Here is a 22,722-nt window from a genome sequence, read left to right as displayed (position 1 = left end):
ATGAAGCTCAGATTTCACTGTGCTGTTTGAACTCAAGTTATAGTCCATCTGTGTAATGCGACTGACTGAAAAAAGGAAAAACTTGTGATCATAAGTGGGTCAGTGCCTCAATAAACCAGGTGGAAAATATTTTGCGAATGAGGCTTTATGGAAGGGAGAAGTTTATTTTTCATTTTTTGCCAATTAATCATTAATACAGTTATGAGATTTTAGGATTAATTTTCCTCCATGAGATTGATTACTTTTCCTTGGGAGCCTAACAGCAGAACCAGTGCTGCCCTTGTCCGACAGTGATTACAACAGTAAGCTTTGAGTCGGTGAATGAAATTGATGACATTCAGTAGCAGCCAGGCTACTCGTTTTCAACACATACTGCAAAACTCTTGACACGCAGCAAACATATCACTCTTATTAATCCCCATCAGCCCTCCAGGAATGGAACAAAATCTTTACACACAAGAGCCAAGAGGCTTTATCATTGTGCTGTACATTTGTCACTGCAACACCTAATTATTGGCTGATATTCAAGCCAAGAAGGGCATTACATTTGTCCTTGTTAGTGCAAAAAATAAAGACATAGAAAACTTCATTGAAAAATCCATTGTTACCATTCCTGGAAATCTGTGTAAAATTACCCTTAAATGCCTATCCCACTCCAGCCCAAAGTAACCTCAAAGCTGTTGTTGAACCTTTTGGATCACAGCCATGGTTTGGAGCTCTTTGGAAGGTTAGAAAAAGGAAAAGAAATGCCATTGTATGACCTCAAAATACCCCCGGTTGAGAGTAACAGGGGTATAACTCATTGTAGTTCTTTATTTCCTGATTTACACTTACTTTGTGTACATACAATAGTCAAAACCAAGTGCTTTGGTGGAAAAAACAGCCTATTCAAAGAGCAAAGCACATAATACTACATAAACTTGCATCATTTCCAAGTTCATGTCTTTGCAAACCTGCAATAAACTATATATTACCGTATTTAAGAGCTCAGTGGCTCCGTGATGCATCAATCATCTGGAGACTGGCGTGTAAGTGGCTCAGGAGAGAGGAGAAAGAAGAGTGAGTTGGTTACCTGTTTGCATGATTAATAATTTGCTGTTGTAGGCTCTTGGATGGGCATAAACACTCCTATACTCAGCACAGTCTTCTTACAGATAAAATTATGCAAAAATATCGGAGATTTTTTTATTTTTTTATTTTATATAGTTTATTTAATAGGGACAGATACAGATCATGTGGGTTGTACAACAATCCAACAAAAAGCATCATAGCATTTATAGCCTTAGCTAATTTCCAATGCCCATCCCTAGAGGGGCCTTTAAAATAACATACAAAAAACCTGTTTTTGTTTTTTTAAAAAAACATCTTATCCATACATCCAACCCTCCACTCAAGCATCTATCCATCTATCCAGATCACAGTTTGCTAGTTTTTTCTATATTGGCACCATTCAATCATGGCATACTGTGTTTTTGACTGAGTATGTGACTAAGAGAGGACAGTTTGATGCATTACTGAAACATCCAACACTTTATTGGTGAGCTGGCAAAACTTTGTATATGCTAGTTTGTTAGCTTGTTTGTTTACCTGTTTGTTTGTTGATTGTACCTCGCAGATGTGGTTTTATTTGAATTTTTAAGAATAGAATCATGAGAATCAAAGCTTTTTTCTAATGTTGCATGGTATGACTTTGCTGTACACTTAAACTGAGCCGTTTGCCTGTTAGCTTAGTTGTGTTTGTTAAGTTTGGCAAACTAGCCGGACAGCCCCTTAAACTGTGCCGAGTATCAAAGGTCTAACCTGAAGTCTCTTATCTGAGGAGCACATGCAGTAGTTTGTTGAGGTTGGCTCCGATGTCCTCCGGTAGTGAGATCTAAAAGACATCAAATGCAGACGCAGTGCTCAGAGGGCATGAAATATTTCCCTGGGCGTTGATGGGAAGATAATGATTGTTTTTGGAGTAATAGCTGACCAATTTGTCAACACCATGAAGGGTGGTTGTCGCATTTCAAGCATATTTTCCAGGTACACTGTGTGTGGATGAAAGCCTCTGCTGCCATGTGGTGTCAATGAGTGATGAGTCACTCCAAAAGTCCCAAAATATTTTCGTTGGCTGCAGGCTGCAGCACCGTTTGACCTGAGCAGAGAATAATGATATGTAATGCAAAGCGCTACGGGGAACTTCGTCCTGCTCAGAGATTTACGATGGACATACACAAACATAAGACGTTTTTTGCTTGAGAGGAACAAAAGAAGATGGTGAAAAAAAGAGAACAAAAAGTAAAACGTGACAGAAGGACAAACACACTTGATGAACACATGTACATAAAGGCTACCACATCTGCTACAGATGTTAGAGAGGATAAAGTCATCAGCCCTTTTCTACTTTCGAATCATATGTGTGCGTGTGTGTCCCGGTCTGAAAAAATGATGACTTCTGTCGGGGGGGAAAGAAAAATAGATAAACTCTAACCAATACAATGGGAGGACGCAGAGCTGCAAGCAGGAAAACAGGAAAGCGGTCCAAGATTTTAACTCCTGCTTCCCCCGAGGCGTTGCGTTCTTGGAAAGACCTGAAACACATGCAGCATTCAGAGCATGTGATGCTCAAACTCCCTAATTGGGGCATTTTAACAGCATTTTTCATCATAATAAAATAAAAACCAGTGCTTCAAACAAGAGCTCTGATCTTGTGAAACTTAAACCAATCCTCATAAAAAATGATTTTGATGTTACATACAATTCTGGTGAAAGAGGCTTTTGTTTTCGGTACATGCAGGTCATCTTATTTCGGGTTTGATCGACTAACCCCTGGAAAAAATGTCACACTGGCTTGGTAGACTTCTCCACATCTAGCTTGGCTATCTCTTGACTGTGCCTGTTGGTGATTTTCTGCTTTGAGTGATGTAGTGGGAGATATTTGAATTATGGGGGGAAAGGGGGGAAAAAATGAGGAGAGATAAAGAGAGGCAGCCGCATAAAACGAAACTCAAACAGACAATGATATTGTTTGTAGAACATTTAGCCTATAGCTTCAACTTGCCTCTCTGGCTTAGCCCCCACAAAAACTAGTATATAGAGGGTTTTCACAGTGCACATTTTGATGTAGGGAAGTGGTTATCTTTCTACCAGGGGTTTTTAATGATGTCAACGTTTAACTCAACACAGCATGCTCATAAAGTCCTCAGATAATTAAAAATGAATGAGGAGCTAACAGAAAACTGGCCATAACATTACAAAAGTAGAGTCAAACAGTTGCAATCTGCAAGATAGAATTCGGTTGTCATCACTTTATGCTTTTCTCGCAAATGGAAGTCAAAATGTCCGCTGTAAAAACGGCTCATTGCTAGCGACAGCAGACATTTGGACCGTTAGACCGAGTGAAAGCTGCCCTGAAGGATCTGCATCTTCCAGCAGGCCAAGCAAGTTTCAATTTGCACCTGCAAGTGATATATATCAATACGTTTTGCAGCAAGTAGCATGTCAGTCGAGTGGTCACTGCCAGTTAGGTAAACGCACTGATACAAAACTATTGATTAAAAGGAAGGAATGATCGTACTCTGCACGTAAACCAGCCCGTTTGGCTTAAATTACTGTAGCTCCAAGAGGAGTGCATTGAGCCACATTCTTTATTTCTAAGTTTTCTTCTTGTATTACTGTTTGCTGCACATGATTAGAGCATGAAATTCATTTCCCCACATTTACAAAAACTCTCCTGAAAAAGTTGGTCATCAGATTACTTGATTGTGGCTGCAGCTCTGCTCCTCAGAGAAGCTTATACTGATGAGAGAATATTCAAGACGACATTCACATCATATATGCAATCCTTTAGGTGGAGTCTGTCCTCATCAGGCTGGGTGGTCTCGGCTGGTCCTCTACACCAAAGGAACAGACAAGAGCTGGCTTACAAAATGTAGAATCCCCTGATGTTGTTGTTTTTCGCTTTTCATTAAGAATTTACTTTGTCATTCTTCAGCATCGAACTCGGGATCAAGCGTTGGATTGCGATTGGCTGCATCTGTTTTGATCGAGGAGTGCAGCCAAAGGGTGATTTGAGAAGACAGAGGGAGAGATTCGTCACCATCACCAACATCAACACAGTGCACACATGCACACAAACACGCGCAAACACACACGAACCCTGCCTTTTAAATGGGTCCAAAGATGTTGAAATTTTACATATTTTCATCCAAGCTAACACCATGACATCCAGCCGTAATGACACGGCTCTAAAACATCACATGTCAGCTATTTTCCAGCGTGTGTGAGATCCTCTGTAATAGTTTTCAGTCTGTGCATAGAGCGAACTGCAGATCCTTCATATAATAAAAAAAAAGGGGCAAAAGGCCACGGTTGCTTGATTGAGTCCAGGCCCAGCTGACTTTCCACACGTGGATCTTACATCATAAATTCAGCTACTTTTAAACGCCAGTAAGCTTCTCCTGGATTTATTGTAGTTATTTCGAAAGGCTAAATTTCCATACATTTGAATATTGCATAAAATTGCTTAATAACAGGAACATTAAAAACTCATAACCAAAAATGTGTAGCTGTGAAAGAATGCAGGTCTTCTCAACTGTTTTCCACATGCTGCTTTTTTTTTTTTTTTTTTTTTTTGTTTCTTTTTGATAGAAGTGGGTCACGCTATTTGGGCTGGAAAAAGTTAGACTTCATTCTAGAGAGCTGAAATCATCGCAACGAGAATCAGTCGGAGGCCGAAAGGAGAGAAAAAACAAATAGTGAGAAACAGTCACAATCAGGAATATTACAAGCAATGTCGGGTTTTATTCCTGCTGTTTGTGCACAGAAACGTATAGGTCAGTGATACTTGATAGACTGTGAATGTGTTGTCTGTTTGTTGGACCCATTTCACTTCAGTGTGCTGCATCACTTTCTCCCCTCTTCGACAATGTTCTCCCACAGAAGAAGTTTTGGAGGACACTGATTGTTGGAACGGCGATGCTTTTTTTGTTGCGGCGAGAACAGGTAAAAAGCTAATTGTAAGAAAAGAAATGTTGAAGTGCACGTTGTAATTCACAAGCTACTGATGAAATCGTTCAACCAATCTACTTCCTGTTCACCTGTGCTCCAGTGTTCCGTTTCCCTCCTGTGTTCCTGTGCTCCTCCCCACACCTGTCTCACATCAGCCTCGTCAGCACTGCCTTGTTCCCACTCCCTCCACCTTCATCCCATCCCTCGTTAGTTCAGTTTGTATTAAAGCCTGTGTTGTTCCCTCACTCTTTGTTGTTATCACACCAGTCCTGTTGTCAGTCCTGTTTTTTCATCTATGTGTTCCCTCCCTGTGTTCTTTGCGGTTTCCTGATTTGTCCTTTCGGGGTTTTTTTTGCACTACTTTTATATTTCCCTTAGCCTGCCTATCTGTTGCCAGTTTTTGTCCCCTGCCATTTTATTGTTTGCACTTTCGGATTTTTTGGATTTTGTACCTCAGCTCATTAAAGCTACCTCGTTTTTCTTTACGACCTGCCCGCCTGTGTGTCTCGCATTCGGGTCCTTTCTGCGGAACTGTGACAGATTGTTTATGAAACCCAATCTACACACGCAAACCACATGCAACATACAATTTCGACCCATTTGTCAGCACAACCTGGCAACCCGCAGACACATGGGGCCTGCGCGCAGCTGCTCTCGCTGTTGTCGAAATGTCAGGGAGTTGTGTCAAACAGTGATTGTCTGCCAAAAACTGATTGTATCGGCCAGTTTATACACGTCAACAGTTGCTTTTATCTGTATCAAACAGCCATAATGACTTTATGTCTGTGGTAATAGCAATGGTATGCCTTTATGAAACTTTAATGCTTCTTGTGACTGAATAATCGCAGTTGTGTACAAAGAAGTGTATACCGTAATCAAGCATGAACTTTTATGTGATCAAAGGCAATACTATAGGTTCCAATGTGTACGTGTATATATATAAGTATATATATATTGTATATATCTGATGAGAAGATTGACACCACTCTCATATATATTTAAGTATGAAGCTAGAGCCAGGATGCTTTGGCGTTGCTAGATGGCAAATTATTAAAAACACACAAAAAAATCGGATTTATGGTGGACGATATCCTTTTGGCTCGGTGTTCCACCTCAGAGAAAAAACAGAACTCTGGGAAATATCTGGGTCTTTAGCTGCTAAATGCTCCACAGTCTTCTCCAGCTAGTTGTTAACTTTGTCCGCCTGCAGTTTGGAGCTTGACGGGTAGCGTACAGTGACTTTATGAGAGCTTTCTTTCACCGAAAGCGCTGCCGGCTGCTGGACTCGATGCCGATGAGAGCAGTGAGAGTGAACCAAAGCGCTAAGTTGTGGGCTGTGAAACCAAAACAATGCGCTGGAAGACATCGAAACGTTCTGAATAGCTGGGGGGAACTACAGAGCGAGAGGGTGACGACTCTCTGTGGGTTGGCCTAATAACAGCTCTCTCACATTATTCACTGCTCTGTTATTTTATCCTAAAATTATTGATTAGAGCCACCTCAGAACAATGATCCTATCAAAGTGATTTAAAGCTGCAATGGGAATATTGCGGGACATTACATAACTCGCATTGGGGAAGTTTTCTGTGGGATCAAGAACAAACAGACAGCTGAATTAAAATGTTTCAGGGTTGAGGTTTCCCTTTTTGTGAATAAAAGGGGGCATTTATTTGTCTGTGATAGCTGATTTAGGTGCATAATTCACTGTTTAGTCATTGAGTTTGGTCACAGGACCTGTTCTGGCACGGGCCAGCTGGAGACGCTCCAGTTCAAAAGAGTAGACTCAGCAAATTCAGTTTCAGCGAAGCCACGAGAGTCTGCAGAACAAAAACAGCACCAGCAGAACAATCATTCTTGGCCTGTTTTATTGATTCACAATGTAATATGTGGTTAGCAGATCACCGGCATGTATTCAAAAGCTTTCATTTCTTCCTGTATGCTGTATTTTTTCTCTTACAGTCTAGATAAAACATGGTAAAGAGTTCAATTTCTTGTAGAATATTTATGTGTCGTGTCCAAACATCAGCTGTTTTGCTGATAACGAAATGGATTCTGTCACTTTCTGCTGCTGCTTCTGGTTTAATACTACTCATGATGGACACGGAGGTTATAAGGTCCTCAGAAAATACAGTCCTGAGGTTTCAGCTCATGTAAGCATATATATAAAATGTTACATGTATTGGAAGAGGAACCGAACTGGCAGGAGAGAGATATACGCAGAGATTCAAGGGGGAATATCATGTATCCTTGGCAGTATCGCTTGGAAACGAAGTGACCAGCTAGCACAAACAGGAGCCATAAACAACCGAGCGGACAGAGAAAGTGTCCCGTCCCTCTAAAAAAGCTTTTTTCTGATAAAAAAAAAACAAAAAAATCTTATGAAAATAAAAGATCTGGGAGTTCTCAATTGCTCAGAGACATAATATTTACCAAAATCCAGGATGACATAACAGGCAGTCTGCAGTGACAGAGACTTGGTTGTTTTGCTCTCAGTTCACTGTTCTTTTAATGGAGTTTGGATGAAAAGTTGAAGCGCTTTTCTATTTTTTATTTTTTTTTTGCCCTGCTCTGAGCTCATTGTAAAAGTCAGTTATGAACTCAGCCTGCTGAGCCTCTGCAATTATATCATTCTTTTGGCACACGCAAAGGTCATAAACCTCACAAACTCTGTGGGGGGAATTGAGTGGTCAGCATAAAGGAGTCGAAAAACATCATTATTGTCGTTCCAGATTATCAGTGGTTAGACATGTTATCTTTATCTCAAAGCAAAAGTGAACGTCTGAAATACAAGCCCCAGTGTCTCATTTCCTATTGCAGGAGGTGCAAGAGGGGGGAAAAAAAGGCAGTATGGTGACGGGGAGCTAAGAAATCGGAGACGTACTATTTGTGTCATGAAATGCTGTGGAAGTCTTTAAAACTCAGCTCCCGTTGCCCAGGAAATGTCGCCAACATTCATTCAGCTTGCCTGCTTAAAAAAAGTACACACTCTCCGTTATAAAAGACCTGTTGTTTTCAGGAACACACACACACACACACACAAAGCACGCCACAATTAAAGGCAGTAATTCAAGGAAAACGAATTTCCAGGTAATCAGGTCAAGCTGAGTGAAAGCGCCGCAGCAGATCCCAATTCTGTCAACGGCTAAACTCATTTATTGACGTGGATGTCTAAAATTACTTAACGCGATGGAAACAGACCTGGAAAAGCGGAGAAGATTTCAGACGTTGTTAACTCTGGTAGAGTGGGGTATTTCCTTACACTTAAGCCCTGACGCTGATTGCTACTGACCTTCCTCTGTGACTGTGTGAGGTCCGAGGGTGCGCCGAACTTCTCCCAGGGGCCATTATCTGCACCGGCGTGCGCACTGCTCGTAAACAACTGCACTTGTGTCAACACACAGCACACATGCGCACCTTCATGACACTTCATCTTCCTGCTCGATCATTTGAGTAAATCCTCCCTGATCCGCTGGCTCTGAGATAATGCTCTCTTTAATTGGCCCATAAACCACAAAGATGGGATTTAGACTTATGGGTTATTGTTCCCATGGCTTTGGCTTGTTGGATAACTAAACCACTATGACATCCTATCTCATATGGTCAGCTAAGATAGAATGGATAAAAAGGCAGTGGAAGAAAATACAGTTTTGGATAACCTTAAGGTGGATAAAACATGATAAACTGTCCTCTCGGGTGTCACTCTAGTGGAGAAAATGTTATTAGGTGCAGTCTGGGGTGCCCTCTTGTGCTCCTCACCAGCCTCATTTTCCCTCCACACTTGCACCGCATCTCCTTCCTCAGTGTAGCCCTGCTCCCAATGTTTTTTTCCCTGGCCCGTTCCTCCTGTTTTACCACACATCACTCTCACCTGTGTTTCTCCGCCTCCATCAGTACCTCATCCCCTTGTTAGTTTAGTTTGTATTTAAGTCTAGTCTTTAGTTCTTTAGGTCTTTGTTGAATCATCTGTGGTGTTTCCCCAATGGTGCAGTTGTGTTTGTCTTTTCCTGCATTTGGGTCTCAACAAAATATGTTACACCTGAACCTCTTTTTTATAAGTTAGTTAAACCATGTTGAGTCATGTCCGTCCAATGAGTACTTTGATCAGTGCTCACTTAATTCACCCTGGTGAAGAGCTCCGTGTGGAGCCCCTTTGTCCTCCTGGATCCACATATATTCACATATTTCTAATAATAACTTGGGTAATATATTTTGTCATTGTAATCATTATATTCTAGGATTTTGTTTGTATGTTCTGTATGTACTGTTTTTTCAAATTTTCCATTCAAGGAGAAGGATCCCTCTTCCTGAAGTTTCTTCCTTTGTTTTTTACTTGCTTAAAGTTTACTTTGGGTAAGTTTTTCCTTATCTGAATCAAGAGTCTAAGGACAGAGACTTGACATGACTACTTACGAATTTAATTTATGTTATCTGAGAGCGTAGCACCAGTGGAGCACCCAAGATAAAACAACGGTAACTGTATAGATAATTGTATAGAATTTTTATGCAACATAAGGGGACTTAAAGTTTAAAGTGTTTCCCCATAAGGTAGGCCAACATCAAAATAGGTTTATATCCACCTTTTTGATACTGCACTCATCTGGCACTGTGCTCCAGATCTTGGGCATGGCTACAAACCATTGGATTAAAGCTCATTAAATCACCTCTACGGCTCTTGTCAAATGCCAAGTTGCTCAATTTTTCTATTACTTCATTATTATCCTCCACTTATGCAGCAGATACAAATACCTCATCGGAAAAGTCCATGCCAGTCGCAGCCAAGGCCAGGAGCGGCTCTCCCTGATAATCAAAACACAACATTGGCAGGGGTATCAACCTTTGACAAGTTTATTGTTTTGGAAGTCATTTTTCTCCATGTTAACTTACCAAAACAGTGGACCCCATTGTTGAGTTCAAAGATATGATATCATCTTAATCAGCAAGGTTAATATTTACACTGCCCGAACATGACTTTATCCTTCCAAAACACTTCACCATCGCAGTACGATTGTGTGCAAAGAGAGGCGGGGGCAGATGTGTCAGGGAAAGCTACTGTAGCTTTTTTTAGTCTAATTCTTTACCAGTGTTGCCACAGTTACCTTGAAAAAGTAATCTGATTACCAATTACTCATTTTAAAAGTAACTTAGTTACTTTACTGATCACTTGTTTTTAAAAGTAACTAAGTTAGATTACAAGTTACTTTTTTAGTTACATTGAGCAGCTGCCGACAACACCCCGCCGCCTCAACATAAAAATGACAACTGGTTTTGCCAATACTCACTTTATTGGAAGTGCATTTTTATAGTTTTTTAATATTTTAATAGTAACGCACAGTGACTTGAATAAGTAACTTTAATCTGATAACTGTTCTGGAAATATTAACGCGTTAGATTACTCGATACTGAAAAAAGTGGTCAGATTAGAGTAACGTGTTACATCACTGTTCTTTACACATTCACGCCAGGTAGATGATGATCATCAGACATGTAGTTCAACATTTTGGAAAAATGTTCCCTTTCTTGCAAAGAGTTTGACAGCACTCTCATATATATTCCTTAGGCTAAATAGCCTATGATGCAAGAGCCAGGGGATGGTTAGCTTAGCTTAACATAAAGTCTGGAAGAATAGGAAAACAGCTGGCCTGGAACACAGCAGTATGATATTTGATATACTTGTCAGAGGATAAACGGCCGCCATTTGACTATGGTCTATGTTAATTCCATTGTATATACACAAATCTGAGGTCAGAGATTCAAACACACCAATAATTTGGTTTCCTTGTTCCTCTTCAGATGAAAAAGATAATGAGACATTGTTCCAGGCAGCTCACCCTTTCTCTGCTGTGATCATTGTTCAGAAATCTCCACTGAGTCGGTGGAAGCCGCACTTAAAGTGCTAGACTTACCAAAAGATATAATTTTTTCTATGCCAGTGATAAAAAAAACAAAACACAAGGCTGTTTTGGTGTGTTGCTAAAGGTGTCGATGAGAAGATAAAATAAAAACCAGAAAATTCAGCTGATCGGACGCCGAGACACTGCTACACTACTTTGATGATGGATTTTTCTGCTCTGGAAAGTTTGGAGGCAATTATCATTTTCTGGACACAGTATAACTGAAATAACAGTAGAATAAATCCCTTCACACCTTTCCATCGTCAGAATTGGTCGCCGCGTTCCACCTGCTGGCCAACGAGCCTTCTCTTTTTACCTCTTCGGGACATTCCACCCCGCTGCACCAACACAGCTGTCTGAATGAGGAGGTTGTCCTTCTTTTAATGCAGTAGTAATGACTCATGTCTAAGCTAAGGACTGTAACCCACTGTGAAATTGGTGCTAAAACTTTCACAACTATCACATTAAGTAACTTGACGGGATATTCAAACACAGAATATTGTGCACGCGGTATGACAGCGTGGAGTCGACAGAATAGGTTAAATTGTAAACACACAATAAAATGAGGCACGGCTGGCAGTTGCATAACATAAAGCAGACATGTCTCTGCATGCAAGCATGGTATGGAAACTGTTTTGGTTTATTATGTCTCTCTCGCTCTCTTTCTCAGCTCATTTATTGACCTGAGAAACTCTGACGAGTTGACTTATTCCTCTTTGCCCATATGCCAGATGAAGGTGGAATATGTGCGTTATGTTTTTGGAATTCATCCCCACATGTCGCATCTGTCATCCGTCAAAGTCAATCAGCCTTGGCCCTGACGTCGGAGGGGAAAAAACAGTTGTTGCGAATAATTATAAGCGTTTGTTTGAACCTGCGAGAAAACCACACAGGTGGATCAGGACAGCTCGGATGGTGTCAGGTGAGTCAACCCCCGAAAGGCGTGTTAAACCAACCCAACGTGTCAAAGTTTATCCGGTGTCCACGCCAAGTTAAAGCAAATGTTAAGAAGTGTTTGCAAATTGTGACCACCTCTAGCCTTGATCTTGTTGAAATCTCCTTTTTTTTGTTTGTTCTTCTGACACATGCCTCAGTTTTCCATGACTCTTTTATGCTCTCTCCCACCCTGTCTGACTTTTCTGGGGTCGTAAATGTTACGCCCTTCGGCCAGCGGCCGGGGGAACAGACAGACAACAACACATAAAAACAATCTGGATAACAGAAAGACGTAACCCGTCTGGTCCTTGGGCTCATGATCGACGTTGTTACTGATCAATTAGCTGCCATTTGAAAGCACTTTAGGTACACGATTTATTTATACAGAGAGGGACGCGAACAGATGTGGAATAAACAGAAACACAAGTTCTTCCATGTGTGTGCGAGGCACATGCTGCTCACACGCCTGCGAACAGAGCAAACACAAGCAGCAGGACACAAATACGATGCATGAGCACAAACATGTTTACAATCGATTCGGCGAGTGGAGGCGATGCTCGATCCAAACACCATGGTAGTCTCATGTCTTTTGAGTCTGAATCTGGGGATTGAAGATATGCTTTGCTCTACGCCCTTCCTGGCAAATGCGTAACACCACTAAATCTGGATTTAAAAAAAAAAAAAACATCACATCTTGAAAAGCCATCTCAAGTGAAAGGGAAGTCATACATGGAAATATTCTGTATGCAATTTCCCAATGATGCTTCCAAGGCAATATTTAACTTAATCTATTATTAATCACTCTGCATTAAAAAACATCCTCGATGAGGGAGCCAGGAGATGTTGTGAAAGAGCCGGCCCGACTCTTCTCTGGCTGATTGGCCCAGTCCCACGGCTCTGGATGGAAAAGTCTCATCACAACAGGAGCTGCCTGGGTCGGCTGGCTGGCTGGCTGAGGCGAGACGGCGGCCAACAAAACGGAAGCACATGGAGGGGACGAGGGGAGAACAACATAGGATGTTTATGGAGGTCGTGGGTGTGACTTCACAGTGCGAAGTACAGATGCTGTACGTATGTCTGAATGTTTTCATTAACAGCGGGGAAGGCAACTCCAGCAGTGTGACCACTCAATAATTTAAAGCTGCACTAATCAACATTCTTATGGTAACAATGGATCAAATGGCTCAGTGTGACATTATATGGGTGACAAAACAACAGAGAATTATCACCTGACTCTGTGATTTCTCTTGGCACTGCAGATATCTATCATATATCTGTCAACTCACTGTTTTGGTTTTATAGACTCAGTCTTACTGTTTTGGTTCACTCTCACCATTTTTAACCTCGCCGCTCAGCAAAAAGAAGTTCTATAAAAACACTTTGAACTACCTGCCCAGCACCAAACGGCAAATTTAGAGACTATTTGATGGACATTTGACGGATGACGAGCCAGATGTTTCTCTCAGAAGACGGTAGCAAACCAAAAACAGAGCTGAGGGGAGTGAATACTGGACTTTAAAATATCGGGATGGCAGATACTACAAATGAGTGCTAATGTTTCCAATGTCTACAAGATGTGTTCAAGACAGTTAAAGTATTTATAGCTTCATGAGGTAATAATATTTCGGTGATGTATTTACCAAAGCGTTCATGTAAAAAACAATGGAAAATAACAAAAATTGCTCCACGTAGGCGCGAAATAATGCCTTAGGCAATGCTAAAATGCTAAACTGTGGTGAAGATTCTGGCTTAACAAATAATGTAACAATCCCCATCTATTTCACTTTACTGGGGGAATGGTGCGACACTGTTTTTTGCTGTGAAGCTCCTGAAAAGTTTCATGGGTTAAGAAACTTCACCAGACTTTCCATCGGCGTTGTGGTGAGTAGATGACGACGGAATTTCCTGGAATTTCAGATAAATCCTGCTGATGTTCGTGACCATCTGACTTTTCGTCAGATTAAATCCTGCACCAGTGAAATACCTTCACATCTACAAGCTACACTGGCACAGATGTTGGTTCAGAAACTCTTGAACCCCAGGCGAAGAATACAGATGACTTTACTGACCAGATTTTTTCTCAAATCCACTTACTGTGGATCAGAATGATTTTGAAATGTACGATCTTTGTGAATACTCTGACCTTTCATCTCGCATCATCACCTGGCTCTTCTGCCCACAGTCTTTTGGCAGCTTTACCTATCTAACAGTCCAAACGAAAAGCATTACAGCCTCACAGAGAGGCTCGCTCAGCTCCTGCTGAAATAAAGCCGGGTTAACAGAGTAATTATTTTATCATTACCATTTGAAGTGGAGCAACTGGAGTGGGGACATGGTCTGTCTTGCGCTGCTAATTATGCATTAAATAGCCGAGCTGTTGTGTTGACAGTGAGCAGCTCTTCCACAGCTGGGGGAGTTTCTATTGTGCGGTTGTTTATAAGGAATGTCAAATCAAATGCATCGCTGAGCATGATTAGTTTTGTGTGTGTGTCTGTGTGTGCGTGTGTGTGTGTGTGTGTGTGTGAAAGTGTGTCTTCATTCAAATGTGTCTGAATGGATGAAGATGTGTTTACCGTGTTGATTCAGTCATCAACAATATGTTCGCATGTGTTGATCATAACCCCTGCAGACTGCTGAGGCCCCGCATGGTGGTAAAAAAAAAAAAAAACTGCTGCAGATGTGTGTGGATGAGGTCACTCACGTGCGGCCTTAAAGACTTACACTGATGCCGAATGGCCTCACATGGATGGAGTAGCAGCAGAGGGAGGAGGGGGGAGAGGAGTAGTGGGAGAAACAGACAGCGTGTGTCTCGGGCCAGAGACTGAATTACTTGTTAGCTAAATCTGTCCCGCCTTAATGAGACATTGTCATCAAAGTGGAAGATTTCAGCTCGCAGGAAATGAAGGATGTCCTGGAAATTTGTCTCTCAAACACTGACATTAATCAGCATGTTTGTTTTGAATCAGGCGATGGCTGCGAAGAAGACACTTAATCCAGAATTGTGAAAGGAAAAGTGGAAGGACGAGAGGAGGAACAGGCCGAGACTTGGAGTAAAATAAATGCGGTGGGAGTAAAATGAACAAGAGGACTCGGTGCAGCCAAAGAGGCTGTATCAAGAGAAGGAATGGCAGTGAGAAAGAGGGTGAGTGTGAAATTAGCTGGGACAGCGGGAAGAATGCTTTGAGGCCTTTTTTTTTCTTAGACTTCCTACCCGACTACTGGTTGGACTGCCAATAATGCATCTGTTTCCGAACACAGCAGTGACTATGGAAAATCCCCTGGCAGGAAGAATCTCAGTCACACAAACACACACATCAGGACACAAACATGGACGTAAAACCTTTCGATCTACCTTCACTGTATATATATCTAGATCTCTTATTTAATTGACTCTATCGTTGACCTCCAGGCTTGCCCCTTTATGTCAATTAGTTTTATCCGTACCTCATCTGACACCACATCCTCTCTGGCCTCCAGTGCCATCTTTGCTTCCTTACCCACGAGCTACCAACACTTCACGCCACATTCGAGGGTTTTAACCAGTCTGGTTCTCGTTACAAAGCTGCAGTCTAGACTTATTAACAAACGTTGGACCCTCTGCTCTGTTATTAAGTCACCATTTCAAACTGGATTCAGACCTGCGAGGGCCTAGAGCAGGTGAAACAAGACGAGGAAAGGAAATGAGTTAAAAAGCTTCCAAATGTCTCCCCTTAGACTTAAAACTCCTACAGAAACGTATCTTTTCTTTCCTTCAAACTCTGAGGGCAGGGGGTGAAAAATCTACCACGGCGACACTGGATGTGGCTTCTGACCTAAAGCCTTTTTTTTCATCCTCTCTTTTCAAAATACCTTCTGTTGTGACCGAGTCATTTTTTCCATGCTGGTTTCTGCTCCTAGTTTTCCATGTGGAGATGTGTTTAGACAGACAATGAAATATAACAGAGCAGAATGATGAATGGATTCTGATGGATTCTTGCAAAAATACAGACGACCTTCTCTTCTGTCCAGCATGATCTCATTATGCATGACATATGAGGTCCGCTGAGAGACGTTTTCAGATTAAAATAGCATGCAATGATTATTGAACCCCACTACATGTCAGATAATGAGCGCGAAAGGTTTCTCAGTCATCCGGGACATTGCATGTCAGAGGCAATGGGACTTCCTGTTTGATCTCGATGATGACTCAGCAATCACCACTCACTGGGTTGTGACTTTTTGGGCAGTGCCTTGGAGCGCCATTTCAACAGCAACAACATTTTTTCAGTCAAACTGAAATACTTAAAAAGCAGGTTTTCAAAGTGAATTCTGATGGCAATTACTGTAATTATGCTTTTGCAATGCATGACGGGTAATAATTTGGAATATTACAATCAGCTGCTGTGAATTTGACTTAAATTGCACTCTGAGGCAACCGTAGAAAACAGTACATAATGAGGAAATGCTGTGAGTAGGGTGCATCACTATACAGTAAGTTACACATGCTAAAAGGCTAACAACATGCTAAATGAATAACACGCTAACATGCTAACAGGCAAACAACAGGCCAACAGGTCTAACATTGTCCACAGGTACACATGATAAGGACAGGCTAACACATGAAAAAACACACTATATTACTGTAAAGTAATTACTGTATACAACCAGGAATTTACTGCAATATTAGCTGGCAATTTCCTGTAAAATTACAGTAATATATACATATATATTTATTTGTTTTCACAGTATATGATAAATGAATTAGTTTGTATGGCATGTTTGTGTCCGTACGTGTCAAAAAAACAAATTGGTCATGCTCATAATTGAAAAGCCTCGTCTGTCTCCCTAACCCTTGGAGTGTTGGACTGCCTCTTCTTGAAGACATAATGGTGTTGCAATGATTGCAGCTGGCTGTACACTTGAATGAAAATAGGTCTGTGAAGACTGGTGGATGGATTGATGGTTTGATGGATGGATGTTATTTTAGGAAAGCTCATCAGTATCCATGTGGAATAAAAATGGTATTTAGTTACTTAGAGTCATTGTAAACTGACTTACAATAAGTCTCAACTCACTTTATATTCTCAATTCTCCTTCATGCACATCTGCCAAAGGCCCTGCTTTCCAGACAGTGTGTTATAAGGAGATTCTTCTTCATTCTACCTCCCTATGAAGAAAAATATCTTCTGCTGCTGCTGCTAACAAAGCCAGCTTTCCACAGTGTTGGTAAAGGTTAAGAGGGAAAAATTGCTGACACAGCTCAGTGTGTTGGCATATATTGTACTACTAATAGAATTTATGTCTTGTTCAGCCCTCACGAACGTGCAACTTTGATCTATAATTGGTCAAGTTCAAACACGAAACATTGCACACCCCTTTTTTGGTTTGTTACACTCACAGGCTCGATGGAGAGTTGTTTGGTTGTGTTGTCTTAACGCTTGTATGTCACATACAAGCGTGAAGAAGATTTAAGATAAATGTCAACTCACATTTTACACCTTATTAGATTCATATTCTCTGGATGTATGTTAGATTTATTATCATTATTATCAAACATGAATTAAAGCTAGACTGATAAATTGCCTGCATTTATATTTTGGCTGATATTACTTTATTGCATGACGATACCGCCGTATATCTCAGCTAATAAATAACAAGAAAGTGCAGAGCGATAAGGTCAAAGATATCTCTGAGGCAGTATTGGTGGAAACAGTATCTTCATTATGTCAAGAGAACTCTGGATCCTTTTTTTTCACGCATATTTCATCTCTGCGCAAATCCAGATTACAGTACTCTGGAAAACACATTTCAGGGATCATTTTCAAAACAGTTTATGTGTCATAAGAATCCCAATTAGACAAGTCCGACCGTCGGAACTTAAGCCAAACCACAAGGCTTTCCTAACCCTAACTAAGTGGTTTTTGTGCCTTAACCTAAACAGATCATAAGAACAGTGTTGTTATTGGGGGGGGGGGAAAAGCCGGGCCATTCTTTTGATCCACAAAAACCGTCTCGTCCACAGATAATCAGATCTGTTAGCCGGTCACGGTCACCTTGTAAAGACAGTGTTACTGATTAGATACGGCCATCTTTTTTTCTTTGATCCTTCTTGGCTCGCAGCGTTCTGTCCCTCATGCTTCACTCTTTGCTGGACTTCAACCAAAGACTTCATAAACATCGGATGATTTTTCTGAGAGGTCATCCGAAAGATATCAATGCTACTGGAGCCAAGAGGATGTCAGGATTGCTCTATACATAATCACACTGAAACAGCTGCGTGAAATAATCAACCAAATGCTGTCTCTATCTGATAGATATCTCCAACACTTGTCAATAATCTATAGTTTCTTCCAGGCTTTCCCAATGAAAGACACCAAAGAGGCTGCCATGCTCCTGTCTGCCACCAGCAGCCACCTTTGTGGATACCTGGAGCTGAAGGAGGAGGGATGTTTTCATGTGTTTGTGAAGGTTCTTCCTAATACGAGGCCACCAGGAAAGACTGATGTGTTTTCTTGCTTGAATCCAGTGGGAGCACTGTGGAGCAGGCAGACAGGAAGTCGAGTCTGCTGCGCATGAAAGTCTAAAAGTCTCCTCCACTCTGACATCCTGAGTGCCCGGCCAAAGAGGACCCGCTGAGTGCTGACTCTCAGCAAAAAAATGAGAGAAGAAGGCCAATTTTTGACAGCAACACTTGATTAAATCCAGGGGGATTATTGAATTAAAACCAGTGGCTTTTAATTGCCAGGACGGAGAAGGCGGCTTCAGAAATGATGGATATGGAAAAAGAGAAAATACAGGCAAAGGAAATCATTTCCAAACAACGTTCAAACAATGTGTCGGAGTTAAAGTGTTTCACTTCTGAGCTTCAAGCGCTGCTCCTGTATCACAGATTTGTAGGCCTGTAAAATGTACCATGAAACAATGCAGATCTCGGTTTTACGAGGATAAATGAGTTTGAATGTTGTTCATTTCATGGAAAGAAGGATCTCTTGTCTGGAGTTTTTTTGTTCTTGAGCATGAGCTAGATTTGGCAACAAGAAGAGCATTTCATTTTTAAAAAGAAAAGCCAGTGATATCCATGTGGATTTGTCAAGCTTGGATCAATCCCACATAAACCTAAATGACCCCGGGCCTGCAGTGATTTATTGCACTCTGCTGCCTAAATGATGTCCACAAGCCTTTAGACTCACTGGTGAAAGTGACTGTTACGTAACCGAGAGGAATTAACCAGATACAGTCACACCCTCTCGGCTAAAACAAGCTTTTTCTCTCCTTTTTCTTTAAAGAGGAGAATTTCTCGCAAAGAGATTTCCAAGGGGAAGAAATGTTCATGCACAGATGAAACACGATCGGTGGCAAAGGGGTCATGGGGAGCTGATGAAATATACTGTATTTGTCTTTTTATTTATTCAGGCTCTTGAGGATGCTTCGCTGTCTGTCTGGTCTTCTCAGCCGTCCTGACGAATCAATCACCCTGTCAGGCGGAGGTATCAAAGATTCCCACAAAACCCTCCTGCCTCAGACCCACTGAAAGGTTTGGTTCCTGGCTCTCAGCGCCTGGTGAAGAGCTCCTTCTCCAAAGCACTCAAGACTCGGGCTCGGATCCAAACGGGTGCCCTGAATTTTAGCTCCGTCACCAGTCGCTGCCAGGAACAACGGACGGCAAATGCTGGAAAGTTTTACCTCCTTAATGTTGACACTTCACTTTTTCGAATAGCTTTCCAGTCCAAATGGGACAACGACGGCTTGTGTAGGGCGAACAGCACAAGCAATCCACATCAGGCAACAGTGTGGGAGAGCTCTGCAGGGCGGAGGATATCGTCTCGAGCCTGGAAATGTGCTGACAAAGCTCCAAGAGTTAGGGAGACAGACGAGATTATAGATTTTGACCTCAGCTCAGGAAAGAGTCACAGGACAAGTATGCAAAGCTTATCAGATTTGCTTAGAGGTGAATGAGAAGTATTGATCTTTCATGGCAGGTGTGAACGCTGCGGGGTTCACAACCTTTTCCGTCCACCATACAGCTCTTTCAGAAACCTGGTCATGTTCCAGATGTTTTCACTTAAATCACTTTTACACTGGATGTTATTTCAGACTATTGATTTACGGAGGTGGAATTGTTACAATAACTTTGCATTCAATCAAATTTCAAAATGTAGGTAACTTAATGTCAGGGTTGTTTTAATGACTGATCCATTTGATTTATCCTTCTAATAGGCTAGTAGTAGGGCGGTCCAATACTATAACTTAACATGTTTTAACCATTTATCTATGCCTTTGGCCAATTATCCAAACTGATTACCCATTAGCTAGTCTAACTATCAGTTAATTTCAGCTATAACCATTTTATCATTTACCTTTAGCCAAGTAACCATTTCTCTATTTGGTAACTTTTAAGGCCCCCCACACACCGCCCAGACGTCCAACTGCCTTATCCGACCACCATCCAACCACTCCGTTGCCTCTTGTCTGACCCGTTCAGCAGAAAAGTTGCATTGAACACACCGCTTCGACGTGCTGCCAGCTCCGCAGTAGCGTCGACGTTCTGCGCTTGCGCAAGATGCAATAAGCGGGTGGCGCTTGTGTTGTGAGTTGTAAACAAGATCCTTCTGCACGCAACTCTCTTTACTTGCGATCAAAACGAAACTTAACTATTTCCGATAAAAAACAGCTGCATACTAAACATGCAGCAAGGCATTACCAAACTAACACAAATTAATTCGTCCTGGAAGGACATAACAACTAGTCTGGTGCCACTACTGCAAAACATGAAAACGGGGAATGACGGAACGGAGTACATAGAAAAACAAAGCGCACACAGTATTCCGTCCCTCCCACACACCGCGCTGATTCGCTAGCACACCGCCAATCAGAACGGCCATTCAGCTGGCACACAACCAATCAGAGGATCCAATGGCTCAGACGTCCGACGGCCCTCCTCCTCAGACTTTGCATGCTCAGTCGGATCCGACAACGTCCGCGCGGCTCCGAAAGCTTCCGACAGAGCTGAACACACCAAACATATATGTTCCCGACCTCGTCCGAGTCTCTCCAAACGCTTCAGACGTCCAACGGTTGGGCTGGTGTGTTCCTGCCTTTAGCCTTTTCACCATTTACTCATTATTATTAGCTTTCTATTTCTACCATTTCACGACTGTGTTTTAGCTAATTATTGAACTGACTATCTATTAGCTACTTAGCTAATTATCTAGTACTTTTAGCTATACCCATTTACATTTAGCTAACTGGCCTTTCATCTATGAAGCTACTTTTAGCCTTTCCACCATTAATCATTACTAATAACTTTCTCTTTTAACTATTACTTCACTTTAGCTAATTATTTCATATCCATTGTTATTTAGCTACTTCTAGCTATAACCACTGTATGAGTTAACTTTTACTGACCATTGATTTAGGCTATCTATTAGGCTATTTTAGCTTTTTCATCATTTATTCACAAGTTTTAGCAAAGTATTTCAACCATTTATCTGTTATAATTGATTAGCTATTTGAACTGTTTAGCTAGGCTACTTCACTCTTGTCTATCTATTGGACTTCGGACAGTTTGGCTCCTCCACTTGCCTGTTAATAGTCATCAATCTCAGTTGCAACATGTAGTTTTCCAAAGTTACAGGTGACTATACTGTACAGTTAAGTTGTTTTTGTAATTTCTGAAATCACAACTAAAATGTTTCAAATTTATTGAGCTATTCCGCATTCAGTGAACCTCCACGGATGCAGTAGGCCTGGGCCTGCTCTTGGCTCGTATCTGCTGTAGTTGCCGCTTTCATCCAAACATCTGTTCATACGTCTGTCAGTTCCTCTACACTTTTTCTGTGATTAAAAAACCCAACAAAAGCCCAGCGAGACATAGAAAATGATAACAATGAATACTGTTTGTGATCATGTCAGTTGCTTTCTCTCTCTTGGCAGTCCGCCATTATTTTTTGAAATTTTAAACAACATTACCATTGTTGTGCAAGAAAATAAAACCCTCTGTGTGCGGTAATACCGAGTTTGAATCAGTAAAGAATACAGTACGTGATGGGCACACACCTCCACCACTTATGCCCAGACAATGACAAATAAGGATGTGAAACAAAGCCACATGCGAGCCTCATTGCATGCTTGTCTGCGCCCACTGAGAAACCGCACCAACAGCGGAGCTCGTATTTCCCAAAGTGTGTGCATCTGTGTGTGTGTGTGTGTATGTTGGAGGGAAGCTCAAGAAAACAGCCTTCTTTGTTGCAACTGAAAGTTAACCTGACTCACCACCAGATGGTTTTGCGAGGTCAATTCAAAGTTCTTTCTAAGACTGATCAGCATGTGCTTAAACATCTTCTTGGCTATCAGCATGTGCATGTCCCAAAGGTCCTATCGGAAGGAGTCTGAAAATTGGATAAGCCACAGAGTTGAGTGTATGTTTCACTCTCAGCTCTTTTTACAGAGGTTTTAGTGGCAGTTTTAAGGAAAAAGCGCTAACCGAAAGAAAAAAGGGAGAGGAGAGAAAAAGAAGGACAGATTTCAAAAATTTAAACTCAGTGACTGAGACATTTCCCCAATATTTTCCTTTTTCCACTTCCAGAGGTTAAAGAAACTCTATCCTGAGTGAATTCCATCTATTTTTTTTACGACTTGTGGAAGAGGGAAATAATTTTTGGCACACCCAAACTTTAACAGAGCAAAAGTAGGCCACATTTAGACAAACCATCATCTTATAAATGGAGAGACTTCTGTTTTTAAACCCTCCCAAATAAAACTCAAGTCTGCGAGCCAGTATTTATGGTTCTGATAAATGGAAGCAGTTCTTTGTCGCTCACTCCAAAAAGCAGCTTGAAGTCCGTTGTCATTAGTTTGTCTGTTCCCACAGGCAGGCTTCCTGCTGCAGCTGGTTCCTGCCACATCATAATAGTTTGATATACCG

The sequence above is a fragment of the Sparus aurata genome, chromosome 22, assembly GCF_900880675.1.
Source record: "Sparus aurata chromosome 22, fSpaAur1.1, whole genome shotgun sequence".
Classification (NCBI taxonomy): domain Eukaryota; kingdom Metazoa; phylum Chordata; class Actinopteri; order Spariformes; family Sparidae; genus Sparus; species Sparus aurata.
Note: the sequence above shows the minus strand (reverse complement) of the source record.